This window comes from Balaenoptera physalus (genome assembly GCF_965194825.1).
Source record: "Balaenoptera physalus genome assembly, chromosome: 7".
Taxonomy (NCBI): Eukaryota; Metazoa; Chordata; class Mammalia; order Artiodactyla; family Balaenopteridae; genus Balaenoptera; species Balaenoptera physalus.
This window is the reverse complement of record NC_138886.1, coordinates 3028206-3051567: the sequence shown is the minus strand read 5'-3', so window position 1 is coordinate 3051567 and position 23362 is coordinate 3028206. Positions and strand designations below refer to the sequence as shown.

The window sequence follows — 23362 nt, the reverse complement described above, 5'->3', positions numbered from 1 at the left end:
GAGCTACTCTGCAGGTCTGGCTTGAGGAACGATAGTTCCATCCCGGGGTTAAGGGCGTCCACCAGGGCCTGTCTCAACGGCTGTGCTGTGCTGCTCTAAAGCACAGCACTGGTCTGAAGCACCCTCACCCAAAAGCAGTCTGCCCACCAAGGACAGGCTGCCCTATTTATAGCTCTCCTGGGCCTTCTGAAGATGCCAATTTCACGCCCATCCGTAAATCTCCCCTTCCAAACTGGTACTTGAAGGTCAGCAGAGGGAGGGCCGAGAACCACAACTGCCAGCCTCCCTATCTAGGGAAGGGGAGGATCCCTCCCTGGTGGGCAGCGGCCAGGCTTCATCGAGGGCAGGACACGTCGGCTGTGGGCGAGCGTGGAGCCCGGGAGGTCGTGTGGGCGACCAGCCTCAGAGAGGCCGCCCAGGCAGCCGTGAGTGAGCTCTGCCGGCCAACACCTGGGGGTGTCACAGGGACCCAGACCGAGCCCCACTGTGTGTGCCGAGCTGGGCGAGGCGCAGGCTGTGTCCCCAGCAGGACACAGAGATGTCCAGAGCGACCCCACCCCGCAGGGTCCACCGGGGCCCTGCTTACGGCTCACGGCGTCCGAGTGCCCACCCTGGATGCTCCACGGACAGGACCCTCACCAGGCCTCTTGCCGAGGATCTGCATAAAGGATGAAGAGCTGGACGCGTCATAAAGACACCTGCAACTCACCCAGATGCTTGCCTCACTGGAGAAGCCTGGGGGCCTGGGAGCCCACGTGAGGGGCGCCAAGCGCAGATGGGCACCAGGTGTCAGCTCAGCCTAAAAGGAAGTCAGGCCTGGTGCTGTGCCAGCTGCCAGCTGGCTGGGAACCTCGGGCACGTAGGTCTGGGCCCTCTTTCTTTCAACCCTAAAAGGGGCGATGGGACTAGATGTGTCTGAGGTTCAGTTACAATACTGCCGCAGGTTCAGGTCCTGCCTCCTGGTGAGCCTGTGGGTGAGGACCACCCCAGTGCCCAGAGTCACCCGCTGAGCTGGCACCGGGCTCCTCTGTCCTCCTCCAGGCAGGCTCAGCCCCGGGTCTGGTCTTCATGAAGCAGCGCTTTTCCTAACCCCGCAAGTGTCAAGGGTGATTCTTGACAAGATCTGGGGACAGGCCACAGCTGATAGCGTATCTTTCCAGATGGCGAGTTCCCTCCACCCACACCCGCCAGGAGGCTGCTTGTCCCACCCCAGTGGACCCGCACCCGGGTGACATGGAGGAGAACGTCCTCAGACCCCACACGATGCTACCGTGTCCTGTCCAAGCCGATTGCCTCGGCGAGGAACAGAAAAGTCACCACAAACACTGTCACCTCTGCATCCCTGGGTGTCCACCCACCGAACCCGCCCTGCAGGACAAAGCCCTCGCTCCCCAGCCTGGCGCTCCCATCCTCTCCCATCCTGACCCTGCTCGGTCTCCAAGGCAGTTACCGAGCTCCTGGGATTTCCAGGCGTTGCCACCCACCCCCCCGGAGCTTCCCAGGGGACAGAGTACAGCCCCACCCACAAGGAGCCCCGTCTGGCTGAGGAGAGACACAGAGACAGATCATTAGGGTCCACCTTGGGGAAGGCAGAAGGGGCCAGCGGGGCGCCCCAGAGACCTGGGTGAACCCCGGCTCTGCCGCAGACTGCAGTCTGATGGCCAAGTCCCATCCCTGCATCCTCGGAACGCAGTAGAGAGAGCAGCGACTCCACAGGGTTGGACCCGAGAATAGCAGACTAGCGGGGGAGCAGGCTTGCACCCTGGGCCAGGGAAAGGCCTACACTCAGTGGGGACGCCGGGGGTGGCAGGATGGCAGAGCGGACCCTGGCGGCCTCCCCGCCCCCAGGGTCTCCTCCGCAGCACAGCTTTTGCGTGTTTTCCTTCCCCAGGCCCTTCTCTGGGAAGGTGGTCCGTCCTTCCTGGACCCAGAACCCTCCCCCACACGGCATGACGGACCCCCTCTTCCCTCTGCAAAGGAACCAGGGCCCCTCAGGTACCTCGAGCTGCCCGATGGGCCCAACCTGCCATGCCAGGCAAGGTGGGCGAGGTGCTTGGTCCCTGCGTGGGAATCACGTGGCCTCCACGTCCACCCTGGTCCCTGGGTGGGGGGGGTGGGCGGCCAGGAAGGCTGGGCACATCTGTGAGTCCCAGGAGGGGAAATGAAGGAGCCTTGGGACAAACAAATGCTGATGAACTGGAGGAAATGGAAAACATCAAATCTGCTCTCTGGCAGGAGAACCAAGAGAAGAGCTGAATGGAGCCAAGGAGGGTTCCGGCCCGGCCGTCGGGCTTCGGAGCAGCTGGTCTGAGCATCCAGCGCTCAGATGGGGATCCAGCGCTTGGCATTCCAGGTGGAGAAAACCCACGTGTGCGGACCCGCAGGAAGCTCATAAAAGCCACTGTTCTGAGTCAGAAAGAGGAGCAGGAAACAGCCTGAGGGATGCAGGGGGGATGGAGAGAGGGCTTTGCAGGCAGCCTTACAGCACGACCTTTCCCAGCGCACCCCGTCTGGGGACGCCAGTGACCACAGGGACAGGGAATGGGGTCTGTTCTCTTCTTTGTCTCCCAAGACCCAGCTCCATGAACTAGAGACGAGCTCTCTGGGGCAAAGGAGGCTGGACGTGCAGGCCGTTGACAGGGACCTGGAATTCAGAAGGCAGTGAAGCTGGCAGAAGGAAGGGGTAGGAGGGGATGATTAGTCTGCCCAGAGGTCAGTGAGGAGCACAGGCCTTAGTAAGTAGGAGGCTTCGTCTGCAGCCCCAGAATGCTAGCTAAGGGGTCCGGGAGTCAGGGGAGACGAGGTCTCAGGAGAGAAAGAAGCGCCAAGGTGATGCAGCTGAGGGCCGGTTAAGTCAGCAGCTCAGGGGCACCTCCAAGGCCTGGGCTCTTTCCATCTTTCCGTGCGGCCATCCTCTGCCTCCGGCAACCCCGGGCATCTTTACACACCAGTCTCTCTGAGACCTGTTTTAAGAGCTGAGAACTTCTCCCAGGACAACCCCTCCACCCTCACTCTGGCAGAATACCCCTCGTGGCCCTTCCCACCTCTGTTTCAAGGAAGAACCGCAGAATCACTGTGATTAGCTGAGCGTAAAGACGAGTCCCCTCGCTGGGGCCGGGGATAGGGCCGCGGTATGGGACAAGGCTCAGGCACCCCCCGAAGCCCCTTTTGTCCTCCCCTGTCTGCTGGCCCAGTCACCACCGAGGGGCCAGCTCTCTGTGGACCTTGAGCCAGGCCAGCGTGGCCTTGTCACTCTTCACGCCCAAGCTGGGAACCTGCTGTCTCCCACCTCAGGCCTCCCGTCCAAGGGGACCTCACCCCTGAGTGTTCTGTGTCTCTTCCTATGGTTTCTGTAGAGCTTAACCTTTCATTCTCCAATCCCTATGTGCTTCAGTATGCGTGCTTTGAAATTTACATGAATGGAATCTCACTCTGTGTATTTCTCTCCCTCCTGCGTTTTTTGCCAACATTTTTTCCCTGAGATTCGCCTCTTTTGTTGAATGCAGCCTTGGTTCATCCGTCTTTGCTCTTGTACACTCCACTGTATAAATGTGATACCATTTCTGCACCCATCCCACTGTCGATGGAGATTTGGGGGATTTTTCGTAATTTGCCATGGTAAACACCATTCCGTAAATACACACGAGTATACAGCCTGAAACAACCCCGCCAGCCCGCCCTTTGGCACACACCTGGCACGGATGGCTGGGCCATAAGGTAGCATCTATTCAGCTTGACCTGCTAATGCTGAATTTCGTTCCAAAACAATTGTAAGAGCAGTTTATATTCCAAGGAACAATGATAAAGATGATTGCTGTTTCACATCCTTGCCAAACATGTTATTTTTATAATTTTTGATTTTTACCAATATGTTATATGTGAAAGCTTATAACATTTTGGATTTAATTTGCATTTCCCCATTACTGATAATGTTGACTATCTTTTTCTATGTTTATTGACCATTCAAGTGTCCTGTTTTGAAAGTACTTATTTCAAGTCTTTTGACCATGTTTCTACATTTTAGGGGTCTTCTATTGATTTATAAAAATCCTTTTTAAATCTCGAACACTAATGCTGTTTTTGGTTAGATGGGTTACAAATATAGTTCTTCACTTTGTGTTCTGTTTAATGAACAAAAGTTCCAAATTTAAATACAGGCAGTGAAATCCAGCTTTACCCTTTTGGTATTCGCTGCCTTTGGTAGGGTTTGTGAAATCCTTTCCTATCCTGAAGTCATAAATATATCACCCTATATCATTTTCTAAGAGTTGTACAATTTTGCCTTTTAATTAGGATGTTTAATTAACTTTTCAAAATACTGTGAGATGGCCGGAGTCCAGTTTATTTTATTTCTTTATTTTTGTATGGACAGCAAACCACCCTTTAGCAATTCATTTAAAAGTCCATTTTTTTCCTCTCTTGATCTGCAATGCTGTCTTCTCCACAAATCCAGGTTCCAAATGAGTCTGTTTATGAGATCTCTGTCCTGTGCCATTGGTCTTTTTGTTTGTTCCTACAGTGTTTGAAGACCTAATTACTTTAGTTTTGTAATAATCCTTGAGATCTAGAAGGCTAAATTCTCCCACAATGTTTTTTTTCAGGAACGTCTCTATTACCTATGTTTCCTTAATCTTCTGTATAAATATTCAAATATGAAATTTTTTAAGTTGCACTCACATACTCATGTACACACACACACACACACACACATGCATACGTTAGGAGTTTTATTAGAACTGCATTATCAGTAGATGAATTTGGGAAGAATTGACGTGATACTCTATCATTCCCAAATATAACAGCTCTCCATTTATTTAGATTTTCTTCCAAGTCTCTTACTACAATTTGTAATTTTCTCCACGATAAAAGTATTGCACACAGTTTGATAGATTCATTTCCAAATATGTTCTATTTTAAGTGTTCTTATCAGTGGTAAATGTTACCAGTATTTTATTAAAGTATAGTTAAATAGGGTAAAATGCAAAACTCTTTAGTGTACATCTCAATAAATTGTACATGTTTGCACCCATATGACCACTACCCAGATCAAATATGTGACTTTTCCATCACTCCGGAAGGTTCTGTCCTGACTTTCCAGTCAACACCCACCCCCAGAGGTAACTACTATTATCAGTTTGATCACTGAATATTAGCCTTGACTTTTCATGAATTTCAAATAAATGAGATTATGCAGTATTTATCCTTTTGTGTCTGACCTCTTTCGCTCAGGATAATTTTGAAACCCATCCATGTTGCTGTGTGTATTAGTAGTTTGGTTTTTCTCTTTTTATTCCTGAAAAGTATTCCACTTATCAACATACCCCAATGTGTTTATCCATTCCCCTTTGGTGGATATTTGATTTGTTCCCAGTTCGGAGCTACTAAGGAAAAAGCTCCTATAAAATTTTTGTGCCATGTTATTATTATTTTGTTTGAAGTAGTTCTCTACAAGTGATGGCTGGGTTTTCTTCAGTTTAGATCAGAATGGTGTGTGTGTGCTTGCATCTCATTATGGTTTATATTTGCACTTCTCTGGTGACTGATGATGTTGAATATCTTTTCATGTTATTAGCTATGCAGTAACTTTTATTAGGAAGTTTTGTTAATTATTTTGTCAATTTTTAAACCTGGGATACTTATCTGTTTATTAATGTGCTGTACTGTTCTTTATATATCCTGGTCCAAACTCTTTGCAGATGTATATAACACAGACATTTTCTCCCTATCTGTCCACTGCCTTTTTAATTTCTTAGCAGTATTTTTTGAACATGGGAGGTTTAAATTTTTGATTAAATCCGATATATCAATTGTTAGTTTTATGCTTAATAACTTTCATATCTTGTTTAAGGGATCTTTACTTACACCCAGGTCATAAAGATGTTCCCTGACGTTACCTTTTAGAGACTTTATAGTTCTAGCTTTCACATTAGCTTCGTGATTCACCTCAAAATAATTTTGTTCATGTGGTGCACTAAGAGTCAAGGTTGTTTTTTATTGTATCAGTAGCCATTTACCTCAACACCATTTACTGAGAAAAATCTCATTGTCCCAACTCAATTCGTTTGGTGTCTCTGTGAGTCTATTTCTAGAGTCTCTATGTTCTATTCTTTTTTTTAATATAAATTTATTTATTTATTTTTGGCTGCGTTGGGTCTTTGTCACTGCACGTGGGTTTTCTCTAGTTGCAGCGAGCAGGGGCTACTCTCTGTTGCAGTGCGCGGGCTTCTCATTGCAGTGGCTTCTCTTGTTGTGGAGCATGGGCTCTAGGCACACGAGCTCAGTAGTTGTGGCTCACGGGCTCTAGAGTGCAGACTCAGTAGTTGGGGTGCACGGGCTTAGTTTCTCTGCGGCATGTGGGATCTTCCCAGACCAGGGCTCAAACCCGTGTTCCCTGCATTGACAGGCAGATTCTTAACCACTGCACCACCAGGGAAGCCCAAGAGTCTCTGTGTTATATTCTTGTACCAAAATCACACTGTCCTGAGGACTGTTAACTTTATAATGAGTCTTGAAATTGGGGAGTGTGAATTCTTCAAAATTTTCTTCTTCTCAACAATTATTTTGGTCATTTATTCTAGGCCCTTTGCATTTCCACTTAAATATTTTAAAAAGATGAAATCTTTTTGTTAGCCCATGCTCATCTTGTATCAACTTTTCAGTTAAATGTATACTTTAGAAACTACAATGTGTATTCTTGATTTATTATAGTCATTTAAACATATCACAGTCTAAATGCTAAAAAATCAAAACAAAATCTTAAAAATAGCCTGTGGGTGGTGGTGGGGAAAAAGTAGGAGGCATTTTATCTTCAAAGGAGCAACAGCAAGCATGATGACTGACTTTTCCACAAAACTATGGAAACCAAAAGACAATGGAATGAAGTCTTTTAAGCACTTAAAGAAAAAAGTGCCAATAAAGAATTTTATAGCCAGTGAAAATATCTTTCACAATTTGAGATGAAATAAAGATGTTTTCATACAATAAAAAAGAAAGGTAGTATTCCAGATGGAGTATAGTTCCAGATGGAATCAGAGAACTACAGGAAGGAATGAAGACAGCCCCAAAAGGTAACATGTGCATAATTAGCAGCAAATATTTATTTAAGACAAGACTAATAGTAATGTCTTCTTGGTATTATAATGCTGGGAAAAGGAAAATATATGGCAACAGTAGCACAAAAGGCATGGAGGTGTAAGTGGAGTTAAACTGATGTAAAGTTCTTGCATTTGCAGGGTGGAAGGGAGTTATCCTAGTGAAGTTTTTTTGCCTTAAAGTCAACTTATCAGATATTAATATAACTCTTATTTGTTACTGGGTACTTGGTCCCCTAACTTTCACTCTTTCAACCTCTCTGTATCCTCATGTTATAGATATGTTTCTTTTAAACAGCTTATAATTGGATTTTTTTAAAAATACACTTTGGCAATTTTTATCTTTAATGGACGTTTTAGACTATTTACATTCATTTTAATTAGTGATATATGGTTTTATTTTCATCATTTATTTTGTATTTTTTATCTTGCCTTTTTTGCTTCTTTTTCTTCTCTCTTCTATTTGATTGAATATTTAATTCTAATTTTCCCTTTATAGTTATACACACTCTTTATATTATAAATGGCTGCCTTAGACCTTTTAACATATATGTTGAACTTATCAAAATTCAAGGTCAATCAATATATTTACCCTACTCCCAAACAATAAAGGTTTAAAACTCTTTAACTCAGACTGTTCCTTCCTGACTTTTCTATTCTATTATGGTAATTTTTTTAACTCAATAAAGTATTTTTATTGTTTTTCACAGTCAACGTCTAATTACCTTTGCTGCATATGTACTTTGGTCACCATTTCTCCTTGCATCTAATCTCCCACCTGAGATTACTTTCATTTTGCCTGCCTGACACGCATCCTCTAGAATTTCTTCAAGGGAAGATTTGTTAATAGAGACACTTTTACTTTTCCTGCATTCTTGAAAGATATTTCCTTTGGGTATACATATTCAAGGTCAATAATCACATTTTTGCCATGGAATAATGATTCCTTTTTTTTCTGGCAACCACTGTTGATACTGATGAAGTAGATGTCAGTCCAATTGCCATTCCTTTGTGGAAAATTTGTCTTTTCTCTTTGGTACTTTTTTTTTTTAATTAATTAATTAATTTATTTTTGGCTGCATTGGGTCTTCATTGCTGCTCGTGGGCTTTCTCTAGTTGCAGCGAGCAGGGGCTACTCTTCATTGCGGTGCACGGGCTTCTAGGTGCACAGGCTTCAGCGGTTGTGGCACACGGGCTCAGTAGTTGTGGCGTGCAGGCTCTAGAGCGCAGGCTCAGTAGTTGTGGCACACAGGCTTAGTTGCTCTGTGGCATGTGGATCTTCCTGGACCAGGGCTCGAACCCGTGTCCCCTGCATTGGCAGACGGATTCTCAACCATGGTGCCACCAGGGAAGTCCCTCTTTGGTCCTTTTAATATATTCTCTTATACTTTAGGGCTCTGCACTTTCACTCATATGTCTTTGAATATTGAGAGGTTTTTATATGTCCTGTTTGGATTTGATGGGCTTGATGAACATGAAGATTGGTATCTTTTTATCAGTTCTTGGAATGCTTGGCCACTATTTCACCAAATATTGCCTCTACTCTGTATGATTAGAATTGAGTTAAACCTTCTCACTCTATTCCCATAATTCTTATCTCTCATTTATAGCTTCTGCTCCTTTTCTCTCAGTGCTACTTTCAGGGTAATTCCTACAACTCTATCTCCCAGTTTATTGATTCTCTCTTTAACTGTGTCTAATCTGTGGTTAAACCCATGCATTGAGTTTTTAATTTCAGTTGAAATTATTTTCATTTTCAGTGATTATATTTGGCTTTTTTCAAATTTGCTTGGTCATTTCTTTAAATACTCTCCTGCTCCTTACCCATATTTCAATCTCCTCTTTATTTCTTTAAACATGTTAAACATACTTATATTCTTTTCAATACTTCCAATATGTGAGGTCCAGTGTGTCTGATTCTTATGGTTGCTGCATTTTGCTTTTTGTTTTTCATTTGGGTCTTATTCATGGGGCCCTGTTTCCTTGTGTGTAATGTGATTTTGTTTGTGAACTCAAGCCCCTTGTAGTGGGTTTATTTGGGGGTTTGTTGAGGCCTGATTTAAAGGTGAGTTTCCCCAGACAGGGTTTATATTCCCTTCCTTCAAGTCCATCACAATGCTGCCAACCCACAACCACTCATCCCGTGACCCCTCTAAACTAAAGTTTCAGGTTGAGACTCTTTGGATCATCCAGGTAGTGTGAACTTGGGCTGAAAACCATGTGTGGACTGGCTTATGGTTATAAATTCTCAGGGAGAATTTTTTCTCCACTCAATGCCAAATTCTTTATAGACAGTTTTCCTGACTTCGCCGGGGGGACCTTGGGGGTATGTTTAATAATGCAGATGTGAGTCCCTTGGAGTTTTAGCAATAGACTCTGTTAGAATCTCCTCAATAGACAGGCTGTGGCCTTTCAGTGTCCTCTGCCTCCTGGAAGGCTATGAACCCAGAAGCTGATGTTCACCTAAGGTCATCATGGTGAAGGCCAATTTTGATGCATAGGTGCCCACTTGTACTGAGTTATTTTGCCACAGAGGATCCCTTCATTTTTGCCAGGAGGGCATTTTGACAAAGTGATTCTAAAATTAATCTCAAATAAATGAGTGAGAATAGTGACCAAGGCCTTTTGGGAAAAATAATAGTGAGTCATGATACACACTGTCCCACATTTTGATGGTTAACTGTATGTGTCAACTTGATAATTGTATGTGTCTAAGGGATGCCCAGATAGCTATTACAATATTATTTATGGGAGTGTCTGGTGTTTCTGGAAGACATTAACATTTACGTTTGTAGACCGAGTAAAGAAGATGGCCCTCCCCAATGCATGGAGACATCATCCAATCCATCAAGGGCCTGAATAGAACAAAAAGGTGGAGGAAGGGAGAATTTGCCCTCTGCTTGACTTGGGACGTCCATCTTCTCCTGTCCTCAGACATTAGCATTCCTGGGTCTTGGGCCTTGAGACTCGGACTGGGTTTTACACCATTCCCCCCTCCCCCGCCCCAGTTCTCAGGCCTTTGAACTCAGACTGAACTACACCATCAGCTTTCCTGGTTCTCCAGCTCGAAGGCAGATCCTGGAACTTCTCAGCCTCTATATAATGTGAACCAATTACTATAATAAAGTTGTGCGTGTGATAAAGTCGTGTGTGTGTATGTATATGTATATACACATACATATAGCCTCAGTAATTTTAAATGTATGACACCAGTTCATATCACAGCTAGTAAGAATTAGTAAGAAAGCACAAAATGTCTAGAAACAGACTGTGTAAGAGTAGATTTTCAAATAAATGGAGCTAGAAAAGATTCTTCACCAAATAGCCAAGAGTTGGATAAAGTTAGTCATTTATGAAAATGGCCAACTAGAGTTCCATCTTATGCCAAAACAGAGTCCAGATGAATCAGAGTGGAATGTAAAAAGTGAAGACATAAAACAACATTAAAAGTAGAGGACAATATTTACACAAGCTCCAGGTAGGAAAGACATTTGTAAGCATAAAAAGCAAAGGAAAAAAACATTAAAAATATATTAAAACCTCCATTAGTAACAACAACAACAAAAAACATGGTGAATCACAGTAAAAGGCCAAGGCAAACTGGAGAAACCTCTGGAAACGACATGAGATAAATGTTCATGTTCCTTGCCTTTAAAGAACTATTACAAATTCATAAAGCAAAGGTTTAAAATGACATGAACAGAAAATTAACACCAAAAGTGCTCAAGAAACTTTTGAAATAAACGTTCAAGTTCACTAGTAATCAAAGGAGGGTACATTGAAAGAGCATAGCTTCCAGACTCATCAAGATTTTTTCATTGATAATCCTCAGCCTTGGCGAGCTTTGGGTGGATGAACATTTCCTATCCTGATGGCAAACTGCATTGCCATTTCTGAGGACGATGTATCAAGGGTTCCAAAAGTATTCCAACACTTTGACTTACAAGCCCCTAGGTAAATACATGACAATACAATAGTTACTAGCAAAATGATACAAAACATACAATCAATATCCAAAATAGAAACTGGATAAATATATTATGGTATGTCCAAAGAATATGACACATGATGAATGAAGTATTAAAAATAAGGCTTTGGATAAAGGCAACACAATGGACAAAGATAGTCTTTCAACAAATGGTGCTGGAACAACTGAACAGCCATGTGCAAAAAAAAAAAAAATGAATTTAAACACAGACCTTCATGGAAACTATCTCAAAATGGATTACAGACTTAAATGTAAAATGCAAGATTATAAAACCCCTAGAAGATAACACAGGAGAAAATCTAGATGACCTGGGGTACAGTGATGACCTTTTGTATAAAACACCAAATCATAATCCATGCAAGAAAGAATCGATAAGCTGGACTTTATTAAAATTAAAAACCTGCTCTGCAAAAAAGAATGTGACGAGAACGAGAAGACAGGTCACAGACAGGGAGAAAATATTTGCAAAGACACATCCGATAAAGGACTGTTATCCAAAATATAAAGAAGGACTCTTAAAACTCAGCAATCAGAAAATGAACAACCTGAATGAAAATGGGGAAAAGACATGAACAGAAACCTCGCCAAAGAAGATAAACGGATGACAGATAAGCATAAAAGATGCTCGACCTCATATGTCATTAGGGAAATGCAAATTACAAAAATTATGAGATGAGATACCACTACATACCTGTGAGAATGGCCAAAATCAAAAACACTGACAACACCAAATGCTGGGGAGGACGTGAAACAGCAGAAACTCTTGCTCGTGGCTGATGGGTGCACGGCAAAATGGTACAGCCACTTTGGAAGACGATTTGGAGTTTTCTTTCAGAACTAGACACACTCTTACTGTATCATCCAGCAATCACGCTCCTTGATACTTATCCAAATGAACTGGAAATATATCCACACAGAAACTGGCACGCAGATGTTTATAGCACATTTATTCATAATTGCCAAAACTTAGAAGCAACCAAGATGTCCTTCAGAAGGTGAATGGATAAATCAACGGTGGTCCATCCAGACGATGGAATAATATTCAGCACTAAAAAGAAATGAGCTCTCAAGTCATACAAAGACATGCAGGAGTCTTAAATGCACGTTACTACGTGAAAGAAGTCAATCTGCAAAGGCTACAGACTATGTGATTCCAACTATATGACATTCTGGAAAAGACAAAACTATGGAGACAGTAAAAAAAAATCAGGGGTTGCCAGGGGGTGGAGGGGGATGAATAGATGGAGGATTTTCAGGACAGTGAAATTTCTCCATATGAAACGGTAATGATGAATAGGTGTCCTTGTATATTTGCCCAAATCCATGAATGTCCACCACCAAGAGTGACCTCAGTGTAAACTATGGGCTTTCGGTGATAACAACATGTCAACATAGGTCCATCGTTGTAACAAATTACCACTCTGATGGGAGATGGTGAGAGTGGAGGAGGGTTGTAAATAGAGTGTGGGGGGAGGAGGGATATGGCAGATCTCTGTACTTCCTACTCAGTTTTGCAGGGCACCTAAAAGTGCTTTGAAAAATAAAGCTTATTAACTAAAAAAATTTAAAAATAAAGGGAAAAAATCAGGGTTGCAGGGCTATTTAGCCGCAGGGAAACTGCCCATGACGCCCCTTAGCACATACCACACAGTAGATCCCAGTTTTGCATGAGTTCCCACGGGGAAGCTCTTCCCCATCACCTCCTCTGCTGGGTCCCTCTCCTGTGACCCTTTGTGGGCTGCACAATGACTGCCTTGTTGCTCCCCCGATGGCTCAGAGACCCACAGAGACCGCCGCTTCTCTGTGGCCTTTATCTCTCATCGCTCTGCTCTGGAGCAAGGGTGATACCCACTCCAGATAAAAGCTCAGCAGAAAACGGCCGGTTTTCATTGGCATGGGGAAATCAAACAGCAATTAACCAGACAGGGGTTATTCATCCCTTTACCAGCACGGCTAGTACGTGAAGTCAGCATCATGAATCCTCCCGGGGGACCGCCTTGCTGGGGGATGGCAACGTGTCCTCGGCTAGAACAAGGGATGGACCACCCACCTCCACTCTGGCCAGTATTTTCTTTCTCTAAGAAGAAAAGCGACAGCAATGGGAAGAAGAGATAATCCACGGTCTTTGCCAGCAAATGGCAATATTACCGACTGTGAGCTGTGCTGTGGGTTCAGAAAACTCCTGGGCTTATCAAATAAAATCAGTCTAAACGAATTTACAAAGAGCCATGTGAGACGCCGGGAGTCATCCAGGCTCTTAGCCATCGCTTCCTCCCCGATGCGGACGGTGCTTCATGCAGCAAGAATGCGGTGCGTGTTTTCCCAGCTTCCTTCTCGGGCTGCCACCAAAGGTGGGAGTAGGGCAGCCTCTAGGAAGCCCAGACTCCGAAGCTCTCAGCTTTCAGAAATTCCACAAGTTGATGTGGGACATGAATCACGCTTCAGGTTTGGAAAAAGTTGCAGAACCACAGCCGACGGAGGTTCGGGGTCACCCCACCGTGGTGGCAGGCCACGGGGGTGGGCGGGAGCTGTTCTGGAGACGGGCTGGGCTGAGTCCCTATCTGTTCCATCTGGGGGGTGGCAGTGGGAACTGTCAAGCTATAGTCAGTACTTAGTCACAGGTCAGCTTTGCCCCAAACTGGATTCATCCCGTTAACTGTCTCAAACCACAAACATGGCCGTTGAGTCCTGGTTCTACAATTCTCTGAGGAGCCTCAAATGATTTCTTGGGGCGTCCTGGAATTCCATGAATAAAACCATTCCTTAAGCAAGCACACAAAAACCCTGTAGTGAATTGTCACTGAAAACTTCTGGAAGGTTGGTGAGAGACCAGGACGGGGGATGGGAGAGTCTCCTTACCAAATAGTCAACCGTGTCCCAGTAATCTAGCTGAGGAGTAAAGTAGCCCTTGTGAGATGAAAGGTCACGTTTTCCTTTTATAAACAGGAAAACTGAGGCCCAAACAGGGGATAGGAACCCTCCCACAAAGGTCCCAGAGTATCACACAACACACGCTACTCACGTGCATCTAGTCCAGAAATGTTCACTCTTCCATTTACTCCCTAAAGACCTTCCAAAGACATGTATGCATTTTTCAACTTTATAACCAAATGCACAAGGATTCACATGGAACGAATGTGTCACTGCCACCCCCCCCACCCCGTGACCTCCCCTCAGCGAGTGTCCCCATCTGGCTCTCTTGAACAGCTGGAGCGCACCCTTCAGGAATATCTTTGGAGAAGGGCATGTTGCCTATAGGAGGATGACTTCCTGTTGCCACCTCACAAGGTTAACAACAGACGGGCATGGAATTTAGGGTCAGGACCTTTATCTTTCAAGTTCACTAGGATGTTGGTGCAGTTGGCGTTTTGTACTGCAGAGAAATCTTGAAACCAACTTGGCTTCTGCTCCTTTGTACGGAAACATTTTTCCCCATCCTGCGAGGATGGAATCATAAGAAGGGGCCTCGAGTCATTCCCAGGAGAAACGAGGAGCAAATCAGCCCAGATTCCCCCCCACCCCAATCTCCCAGGGTCCTGCTTTGGGTCAAAGGCCAGCCTTGGGTCAGATAGCCTTGACTTTGTCCTGCCGCTAGTTGGGTCCATGACCTTGAGCAGTCATGTTACCTTTCTAAGGACACTTCACTCCTTTTTAGTAAGGAGGGAATATTTCCTTCCTGTATCTGTTAGCACAGGCTAGGTTATTCTGAGTAACAAACATCCCCCAATTTCTTCATAGTTTAAAACAACAAGGGAGTGTTTCTCCCTCAGGCTACATGTACCTCCTGACACTTGCACACAGTGACCAGACACTGGCCCATCACCTGTCCCATGGCAGGAGAAATGACCAGCCTTCTCTCTGCCCAGGCGTGGAGGGGGCTGGACACTGGTGAGTAGTGGGAATGACCGCCACACCTGTCCAGACATGGTGTGCAAGCAGGCCCTCAGCACCCAGGGTACCAGATGGCGGCCAAGATTCCCTGGCAGAGTCTGCCCCACGGTTAATGTTGGTGGGAAGCTGGAAAAGCCCAGATGATGGGTGATGGTGCCTGAGGGCATCCAGGGGGCAGGCGCATTTCCAGAGGGACACCTTGGGAGGGCAGAACACAGACAGCGAGGCTGGACCAGCCCAGCAGCGGGTCTTCTGGTGACTGCCCGACTGCCGGAGTGAACTCCATCCACGCATCTCCCTTCAGCCCACGCGGTCAGGGACCCTGCTCTGCTTGGGGATCCCAAGCAGGCACAGCTTGACAAAGGAAGAATGTTCCAACTGGGCAAAAACGGGATCGTCTAATTTTCAAAATCCCTGGTTCCTCTTGATCTTTAAAAATCAGCTTTTTTTAATCTGAAGCTCAAGATGTGACAGAGCTCAGGTTGGAGAGTTTGGTTTCCAGTGAAAACTCCAGAATGGAATGTGCATCTCAGCCAACACGGCTGGGGCTGCCGACCCTTCAGGCTCCTGTTCCCTCTCTCTGTCTCTCTCTGCCTGTCTCTCTGTCTCTGTCTCTCTGTGTCTCTGTCTCTGACTCTGTATCTCTGTCTCTCTGTATCTCTCTGTCTCTGTGTCTGTCACTCTGTCTCTGTATCTATCTCTGTCTCTGTGTGTCTATCTCTGTATCTCTCTGTTTCTATCTCTGTCTCTGTGTGTCTATCTCTGTATCTCTCTGTTTCTATCTCTGTCTCTGTGTATCTCTCTGTATCTGTCTCCCTCTCTGTATCTCTGTGTCTCTCTCTGTATCTCTGGGTCTCCCTCTCTGTCTCTGTGTCTCCTTCCCTCCCCCATCTCTCACTCTGCATCTCTCTCTCTCTGCTTCCCCACCCCTCTCTCAAGCCAGACAACAACAGATGACGTAACTTGGATCCCAGGCAGCCAGCTTGTTGTATCTGAAGAATCCACGTGTTTTAGGTGTTTCAGAATTACACCCTCTTTCTCATGGGAACACATCTGGGGGCTCCCCCTCCCCCTGGAACAGAGCACCCAGACCCCGACACGAGCAACCAGGTGCCCCAGGATCTGCACCCCCTGGAGCCCAGAGACCTCCTTGCTCCTGGAAAACAAGTCTCTTCCCGTCCAGCAGCCCTGCTAACAAGCAGGTCGTGGCCGCTGGCAACAGGACGTTAATGACAATCGCAGACTCGGCCAGAGCGGCCAGCCTGGCGCAGACGGACAGAACCACCTTCCCCTTCCAGGTCACCATATTCGAGCACTGCACTCCAGGTGGGCCTGGTGGGGACATGCGGGCCACTCACCCCCTGCATGGGCCATGACTCCGAGCGGTGGTGCCTGGACCCGTGAGCACGCAGTGGCCATTCCTGTCCACCGGGAGCGCCTTTGGCACAGGAGAAAAGAAAAGCCTACGTGTCCTTATGCAGCGTGAATACAAGTTTCTGGCACTGAATGCGACTTTTTCTAACCAGCGATTCGTCAGAGCCCCACTGCGGCTGTCAGGAACCACCAGCACTTGGGTGTGTGTGGCGTGTTCCCTCGTTAAGAAAGGGTGGGCACATGAGGCTGAGATCAAACGGGATTAAAGGCTAGAAAAGCATCTATTCTGTTTGGTCTCGGTTTTGTTTGAATAGGTTTTCAATGCAGAAAAGTCTGAAGATGGAGGGGAGAAAAGAGGGAAAATCATTCCAGATTTTTACTTTTACAGAGGCACAAGTAAATCGCAGGTGAGATAGGGAAAGGGGGAGAAAGGAGAAGACTCAGTGCTCCGAAGACAGCCTGGGTCCTCGCAGGGCGTGGGCAGGAAGGAGCGTGTTCTGGGGTTGCCCCCACCCTTACCCCCGAGAGAGACCAGCGTGCATGGCTGAGGGGCAGGGATGTCCTGGAAGACGCAGAACAGCAGGACCCGCGCTGGGCTGTGTGCAAGTTAGAGGCTGTCTCCCAACTCCTCCAAGATGACAGATGGAGTTTGGCACCAGGAGAGACCATGGATGAGAACCTAGGCTTCCTTTACAGATGGGGAAACCGAGGCACTCACGGGGAGTGACTGGTACCTGGCCCCGGTTCTGTCCCGTTTCCTCATTCTTCGTCTACAACATTCCCTTTAAATCTCAGCCATCTGGGGAAAGGAAAAAGGCCGTGGAACAAGTGTGCAGTTTCTTTCAGCCTCTGAGGTTGAGGCAAGGAGTGGGCAGCACGATGGTCATTCGTAACCGTCTTATTAGTCAGCTCGGCTACTGTAACGAAGACCACTGTCTGGGTGGTTTCAACAACAGACATTTGTTTCTCCTGAGTCAGGAGGCTGGACGTCCGGCATCAGGATGCCTGCAGCTTTGTCTCCTGGTGAGGACTCTCCTCCTGGCTTGTGGACGGCCACCTTCTCCCTGTGTCACGTCTCACTCAAATGGCAGAGAGGGCGAACTCTGGTCTCTCTTCCTCTGCCTATAAGGAAAACAATCTCAGTCTGGGGGCCCCACTCCCGTGACCTCAGCTAAATCTCATCACCTTCCAAAGACCCCACCCCCAAATACTATCATCTTGTGGGTTAGGGCTTCAACCTGTGAAATTGGAGGGACACAAACATTCAGTCCATAATACCTGGTGCACCTGGACAGAAATGGCCACTGCACAACTCTCGGGGACACAGGTCACATCCCGGTCTGTGGACAGATCCCCGGGGTTGTGCAGTGCACAACTTACACAACCATCCACAGTGAACCTGAGCCTGGCATCCACCAGTCACTTTGAGCTACCCTGCATTTGGGGTTCTCCCCCTGCTAGTGGGGCCTCCTTTAACAAACAGGTGATGCATTAGAATGTTAAAGCAGTGAAGATGCTACAACCCAGGTGCAGGAGCCCAGGAGCTCTGGAGAAGACAAACCTGTCCCAGGAACATGGGCCTGGGACGACTTCACCCCCCCTTAGGTGCATTATCCGATTTTGTCCTCTCCTCAAGGCCATCAGGTACACATTGCTGTCCTCGAGTTACAGGTGGGTAGCACTGGGGCTGTGAGGCCAGACCATGGTTAGACCCTTGAATCCAAAACTCCAGGCATATCTGGCTCCAAAGCCTAAAAGCAGCCCTGGGCCCTGCAGCCTTTGTCAGCTGAGAGGTGCCCAGGAAGCAGGAGCACGTCATAGTCAAGCGATGGGCCACTGGGTGGCCATACATGAGCCAATGTCACTCCGTGAGGCCCCTGAGCGCCATACCATCTGCCACATGCAATGCAAACCTGGTAAGTCACAGGGGTTGGCTCTCAGCTGGTGTCTTCCATGGGCAGGGACGGAACTGGACATTTTATGCCCATCAGCTCATTAAGCCTCGTATCGGCAAGCGTCAAGCAGAGAAACAGACGAGCAGGAGATGGGGATGGATTTACCTCCACGTGTTGGCTCATGGGCCTGGGGTGCTGGCTGGGCAAGTGGGAAACCCACAGGGCAGGCTGCTGGGGGCGGGCTGGATGCTCTGGGACAGGGTCTTGGCCCCTCAGGGAAGCCTCCACTCTGCTCTGGTTGAGTCCTGCCCTCCCCTCCTGGATTATCGAGGAGGGTCGCCCTCCTCCAAGTCAACACATCCACCAAACACCTAGGCTACCGTGTGATCGACTCACTGGGCTCCAGCACCTCCTCAAGTGGACTCAGGAATCGTGGTCCCCATGTTACCTGCAGTTGACGGATGGTGGCACGGAGACCCAGAGAGGACCCGCAGCTCGGCCAAGGTCAAGTGGCCAGCCCGTGGCCACAAGGGGGATGGGGGGCTGGGCGCCATCTCTGCCTGCTCCACTTCCCCTGCAGCTCTCGGGAGGCCCCACTTAGGTCCAGGTCCCCGGCAGTCCCTACACTGTGCCCTCCAGGGGGACAGGCCACTCACCGGGTCCCCCGCACGAAGGCAGCCGAGACAGATACATGCCAGTCCTCAGGAACCTCTGTGCTGGGCACCAGGCGGGCTCTGGACAGATCATTCATTCACGGGCAGGAGGAGAGGTGCCCCAAGATGAGTGACAACGGGGACCCGACTGGCGGCGCTGAGGAAAGGCTTCTTGGAAAGTGACATTTAAGCCGAGTTCAGGATGACAAGAAAGAGTTAAACAGGCTACCGGTGGAGGAGAGCCGAGTGCCTGCTCTCACCCCGGAGCCTGCAGTGTTCCGGCAGGAGCACGGCCTCCCGTGTATGAGTGTATGTTACTAGACTGGGGGGCAGTGGGGCTTCAGACGGGAGTCCTGGGCAGCATTCAGTGGCCGAGGGCAGAGCACCGAAGAATTGATCCATCGGACCCGTCCTTCCCGGGTGCGTTGGCTGGGGGCAGGGTGGCGCCCTCGCAGGAAGACAGAGTGGTGATGGCTCCTGGGGTCCTGCACGGAGCACCCACTGGGATGGGCCTCGCCGTGTTCCCCCCGAACGCCCACCCCACGTCCACGGCAGGCGCTCCTCGTGACTCCCTGGGGCCATGCTGGGCTACCTGAGGATTGAAACCAGGTCTGGAGCTCCTCCGGCTTCCTCCATGCCCTGCCGTCCCTCCAGCCCTCGCAGGGGACCCCCGTGATCTAGCAAATGAGGTCTCTGGGGCCACCACCTGGCTGGACTAGACGGGTGACACCTTCAAGCCTCCTGTGGAGGAGGCAACGTCGCTCTGTGTCCAGTCCTGCGTGGGGAGTGTCCTTTCTAAGTGCTGCCCAGGGATGGGGCGGGGTTCAGCCTCCCGGCACAGCCCCACACACGTGCAGGCACCTACCCAGGCTCCAGCAGCAAAGGATGCCCCGGGTCAAGGGTCCTCATACCTAACACCTGCCCCGACCACGAAATTATCCCAACATCAGCATTTGGCCTGGAGGATGGCCCCAGAGAGCAGTACGCACGGCAGACCCTGCTGTGTGGGCCCATGTGGGCCCCCCCACCCTTACCGGTCCTCCAGGGAGAGACCTGGGGACGCCCGGAGGGACTGGAGAGGGGCACAGCTGGCATGACCCCGCGCACAGCACATGTGAGCCTGGCGCTCAGGAGATGCTTCTTGTATATTTGCTGAAGGCAAGACTGTGTCCTCACAGGGGCTCCTGCCAGCCCTCTTCACTGATCCAGTCATTCTACACGCGTTGATGGAGTGCATTTTACATGTTAAATTATGTGAGCCCTAGGGAAACCAGCCTAAAAAGAGAGAGATGGACAGACAGAGGAAGGAAGGAAGGGGGCAGGGACAGAGGGAGGGAGGGACAGAGGGAGGGAGGGAAGGAGGGAGGGAGGGAAGGAGGGAGGGAGGGAAGGAGGGAGAGAGGAAGGGAGGGAGGGAGGAAGGGAGGGAGAGAGGGAAGGAGGGAGGGAGGGAAGGAGGGAGGGAGGAAGGGAGGGAGGGAGGGAAGGAGGGAGGGAGGAAGGGAGGGAGGGAGGGAGGGAGGGAAGGAGGGAGGGAGGGAGGGAGGGAGAGAGGGAGGAGGGAGAGTCCCTGCCCAAGATGCCCGCTCCCCCAAGAGTTGAGGATGGAGGACAGGAGTGCGTGGGAGACGCCGGCAGGTTATCACAGTTGGGTCTGCCCGAGTTATTCATCCAACAGGAACCAGCGGCCAGCTGTGCTCCAGACGTGCCTGGAGGGTGGGGCCTGAGCTTGGCAGCGGACGGGCAGAAAGCAAGCGGTGACCACAAGGCCGACGCGGATTAGCACAGAGGAAAAGCAGGATTGCAGGGTGAGGGTCTCAGAGGGTGATGCCCAGTAAGAAGAGGCCCCCCAGGTGACGGGGGGAGGGAGCACAGGTCCAGGGGGCTGTACGGAGGACGAAGACAAGGCAGCTTGACTTGAACGTGGACATTCGCCCACAGCCAGGCCTTTCCCGGCCCTGAGAGCAGACAGAAAGTGACCCATTTCTTTCCTGAGAAGACCAGCCCCCGGCAGAGGTGGCCCCGGGTGGACTTCAGAATGTCGGGAGAGGCTTCCAGAACCAGGCGGCCAGCTGGCCCGGTGCCTCACCCAGCACTGTCCACCGGGGGTGTCAATGTCCCCCATCAGAGAACCCTGAGGCCTGGGCCTGGGAACCCAAGGGGCCTGGTGGCTGGGCGGGAGGGGGCCGGCGAGGCCAGAGGGCAGAGGATGTTTGCACAGTGAGTCAGAGCAGATGTGGGGCTCTCGTTACACACTGGTCCACGGAGGCTGGAGTCGAGGCCTCACACGGCCGACGCCTCTGCTCCCTCCCGCCAGAGGGGCCCTGGATGGGGGCAGGGCGGCGGCCACAGACAAAGGCGGGGACACACAGCCCGTGGCCAAGGGCCAGTTTAAATTAGTGAACATCTGAAATGAAGGAAGTTTTGTTTTGTTCTAAGAACCCAAGTGTGTTGGAACAGTCGGCCACAGATTAGCGGCCGGGGAACACCGCCAGCCCGGCGTCTTACGGAGCCTGATTGAGGAACAGATATAAATACCTCGTTTTCAGAGCCTGGATCTTTCAGCGGGTGAAGGGACACAATTACAGGGACCCGAACGCAGCCCCCTTTGGGTCAGCTCCCTGCCACTCAGGGTCTCCAGCGGCTCTGCAGTGGCTGCAAGCCCAGGGCTTGTTATCCCGTGGGCACACGTGCCATGGAGTGGGCTCTGCTGAGGGCTCAGGATGAAGAATCTAGAGCGTCAGGAACCTCACCAGTGACCCGCCCACCGCTTGCCCCCACATTGGAAAAAAAACCCACTCAGAAATTCTCCTGTGGCTAACTCATTCCAGAAGCCACCAGACTGAATATCGCTACTGTAAATAGATTTCTTCATTATCCTGGGGCATCTTTTGGCCAAAAGACTAAGGAAAAAACCAGGAAAGACTCAGTAAGTGTCTGGGCCCCCGGCAGGGGTGGAGGAAGTGGGCAGAGGGAGGTTGGAAAGACAGCATGTTCTCGCCAAGGACGTAATCTGTGCAGTTTATGAAAGCGCTCACTCGCCTAGAGGCTCTGGGCTGTGCATCCGTGAGAACCAAGGCGGGAAGAGGCACAGCTTAACCACCCAGGAGGGTACAGTGGGCGGCGTTTCACCATGGTACCCGGGATTTAATTTATAGAGGTAACCAAGGGAGGACGCGGGTGATCGATGGCATCCAAGAAGAGTTCACCACTTACAGTTTTCAAGGGGAGGAGCCACGCCGGGCCATGCAGGGCCACACGGGGAAGCACCAGGGTCGGCCGGAGCCTAGGAGGGAGGGGGAGCTTGGCCCAGAAGCTCCACTGTGGTTTCTGAGGTTAGGGCCTGGAGAGGCAGGCTCAGCACTGGTGGGTTTGAGTCACTCCAGTGAGCCCTGGGCCATCAGGTACCTCTGGCTCTCGACTACCTGGCTGGAGATTTAGGGCTGGGGATCCTGGCTTGTGTAGGAGTTAGAGAGGCAGGTGGTCGGGGTGGGCTCTGGACCGTTGGTCTGCATGTGAAAGGCCTGTTTGCAGGGAGTGGTTTGCTGTCTCCAGGAATTTGCTCCCCTCTGGGGAGGGACAGACTCACTGAAAAGCCTCCAAAATGTCAAAGCATCATAAGATCCAGAAATTTTTCTACGTGACTGATACAAGCCGATGGACGCTTCTCTGTTCTGGGGTTTGCACTCTCTTCCAGAGCACTCAACACGGCGGGCCACTCCCGGTCCTTGGAACGGCCTCCTCCCCTGGAGCTCCAGGGCTGCTTCTGCTCCGGGAGTCTCCTTGGACCCCCTCAGGGCCTGGTCTTGGGTGGTCTTCTGCTTCCACCACCACCTCGTGGCCTCCAGAGGGCATGCACAGGTGCTGGGCCCCCATCTCCACCTGCTTCAAGCCCCTCTCCTGAGCTCCGCACCGGCAGACCCACCTGCCCCACCTTTCACTGACCTTGGCCAGGCCCCCAATCTTTTCTCCCACGTTGTGTTCTCCCCGGGCTCTACCTCCGTGAATGGACCCTCTGTCTTCGTCACCCAGGCTCCTCACTGTGCTGTTCATTGTGTCTGTTGGTCCCTCTCCTACCCCTAACACCCCAGAAACTTAGGGAGTGTCTGGTATCCCCAAAGTGGGCAAAAACCACCTGGTAGAAGAGACAGAGAGACTGAAGGCAACTCCAAGGCCCTCGGGGCCTGTCCTGGGTTGGGGTCTCTTCACCAGGAAGGCCCACCCTGGCAGCTCAGCTCTCTCTCTCCCCCTTGGAACCACAGCAGTCAGAGAGAGCAGATTGTCTGAGCCCCCATTTTACAGAGTGGAAAACCGAGGTCCAGAAAGAGGAGGCCGTTTGGGAAGAGCTGGTTAATGGGTGGAGGGACCAGGCCTGGGACTCAGCCCTGAGAGTCCTGCTGTGGCGTTTTCTCGACTCACTGCTGGGCCCAGCGAGGCCCCAGGCATAGCAGCAAGGCCAGTGTGGCCAGA

The 23362-nt window shown here is 49.6% G+C and overlaps 1 long non-coding RNA gene across 1 annotated transcript in view; it reads right to left on the bottom strand.

Moving 5' to 3' along the window:
* Nucleotides 1–7904: 7904 nt before the first annotated feature.
* The window catches only part of LOC309663870, a 64317-nt gene continuing 48859 nt past the window's right edge, over nt 7905–23362 (bottom strand). Inside the window, exon 4 of the long non-coding RNA XR_014265507.1 lies at nt 7905–17466. This is a non-coding gene — a long non-coding RNA (uncharacterized lncRNA). The remainder of the gene's footprint in view (nt 17467–23362) is intronic.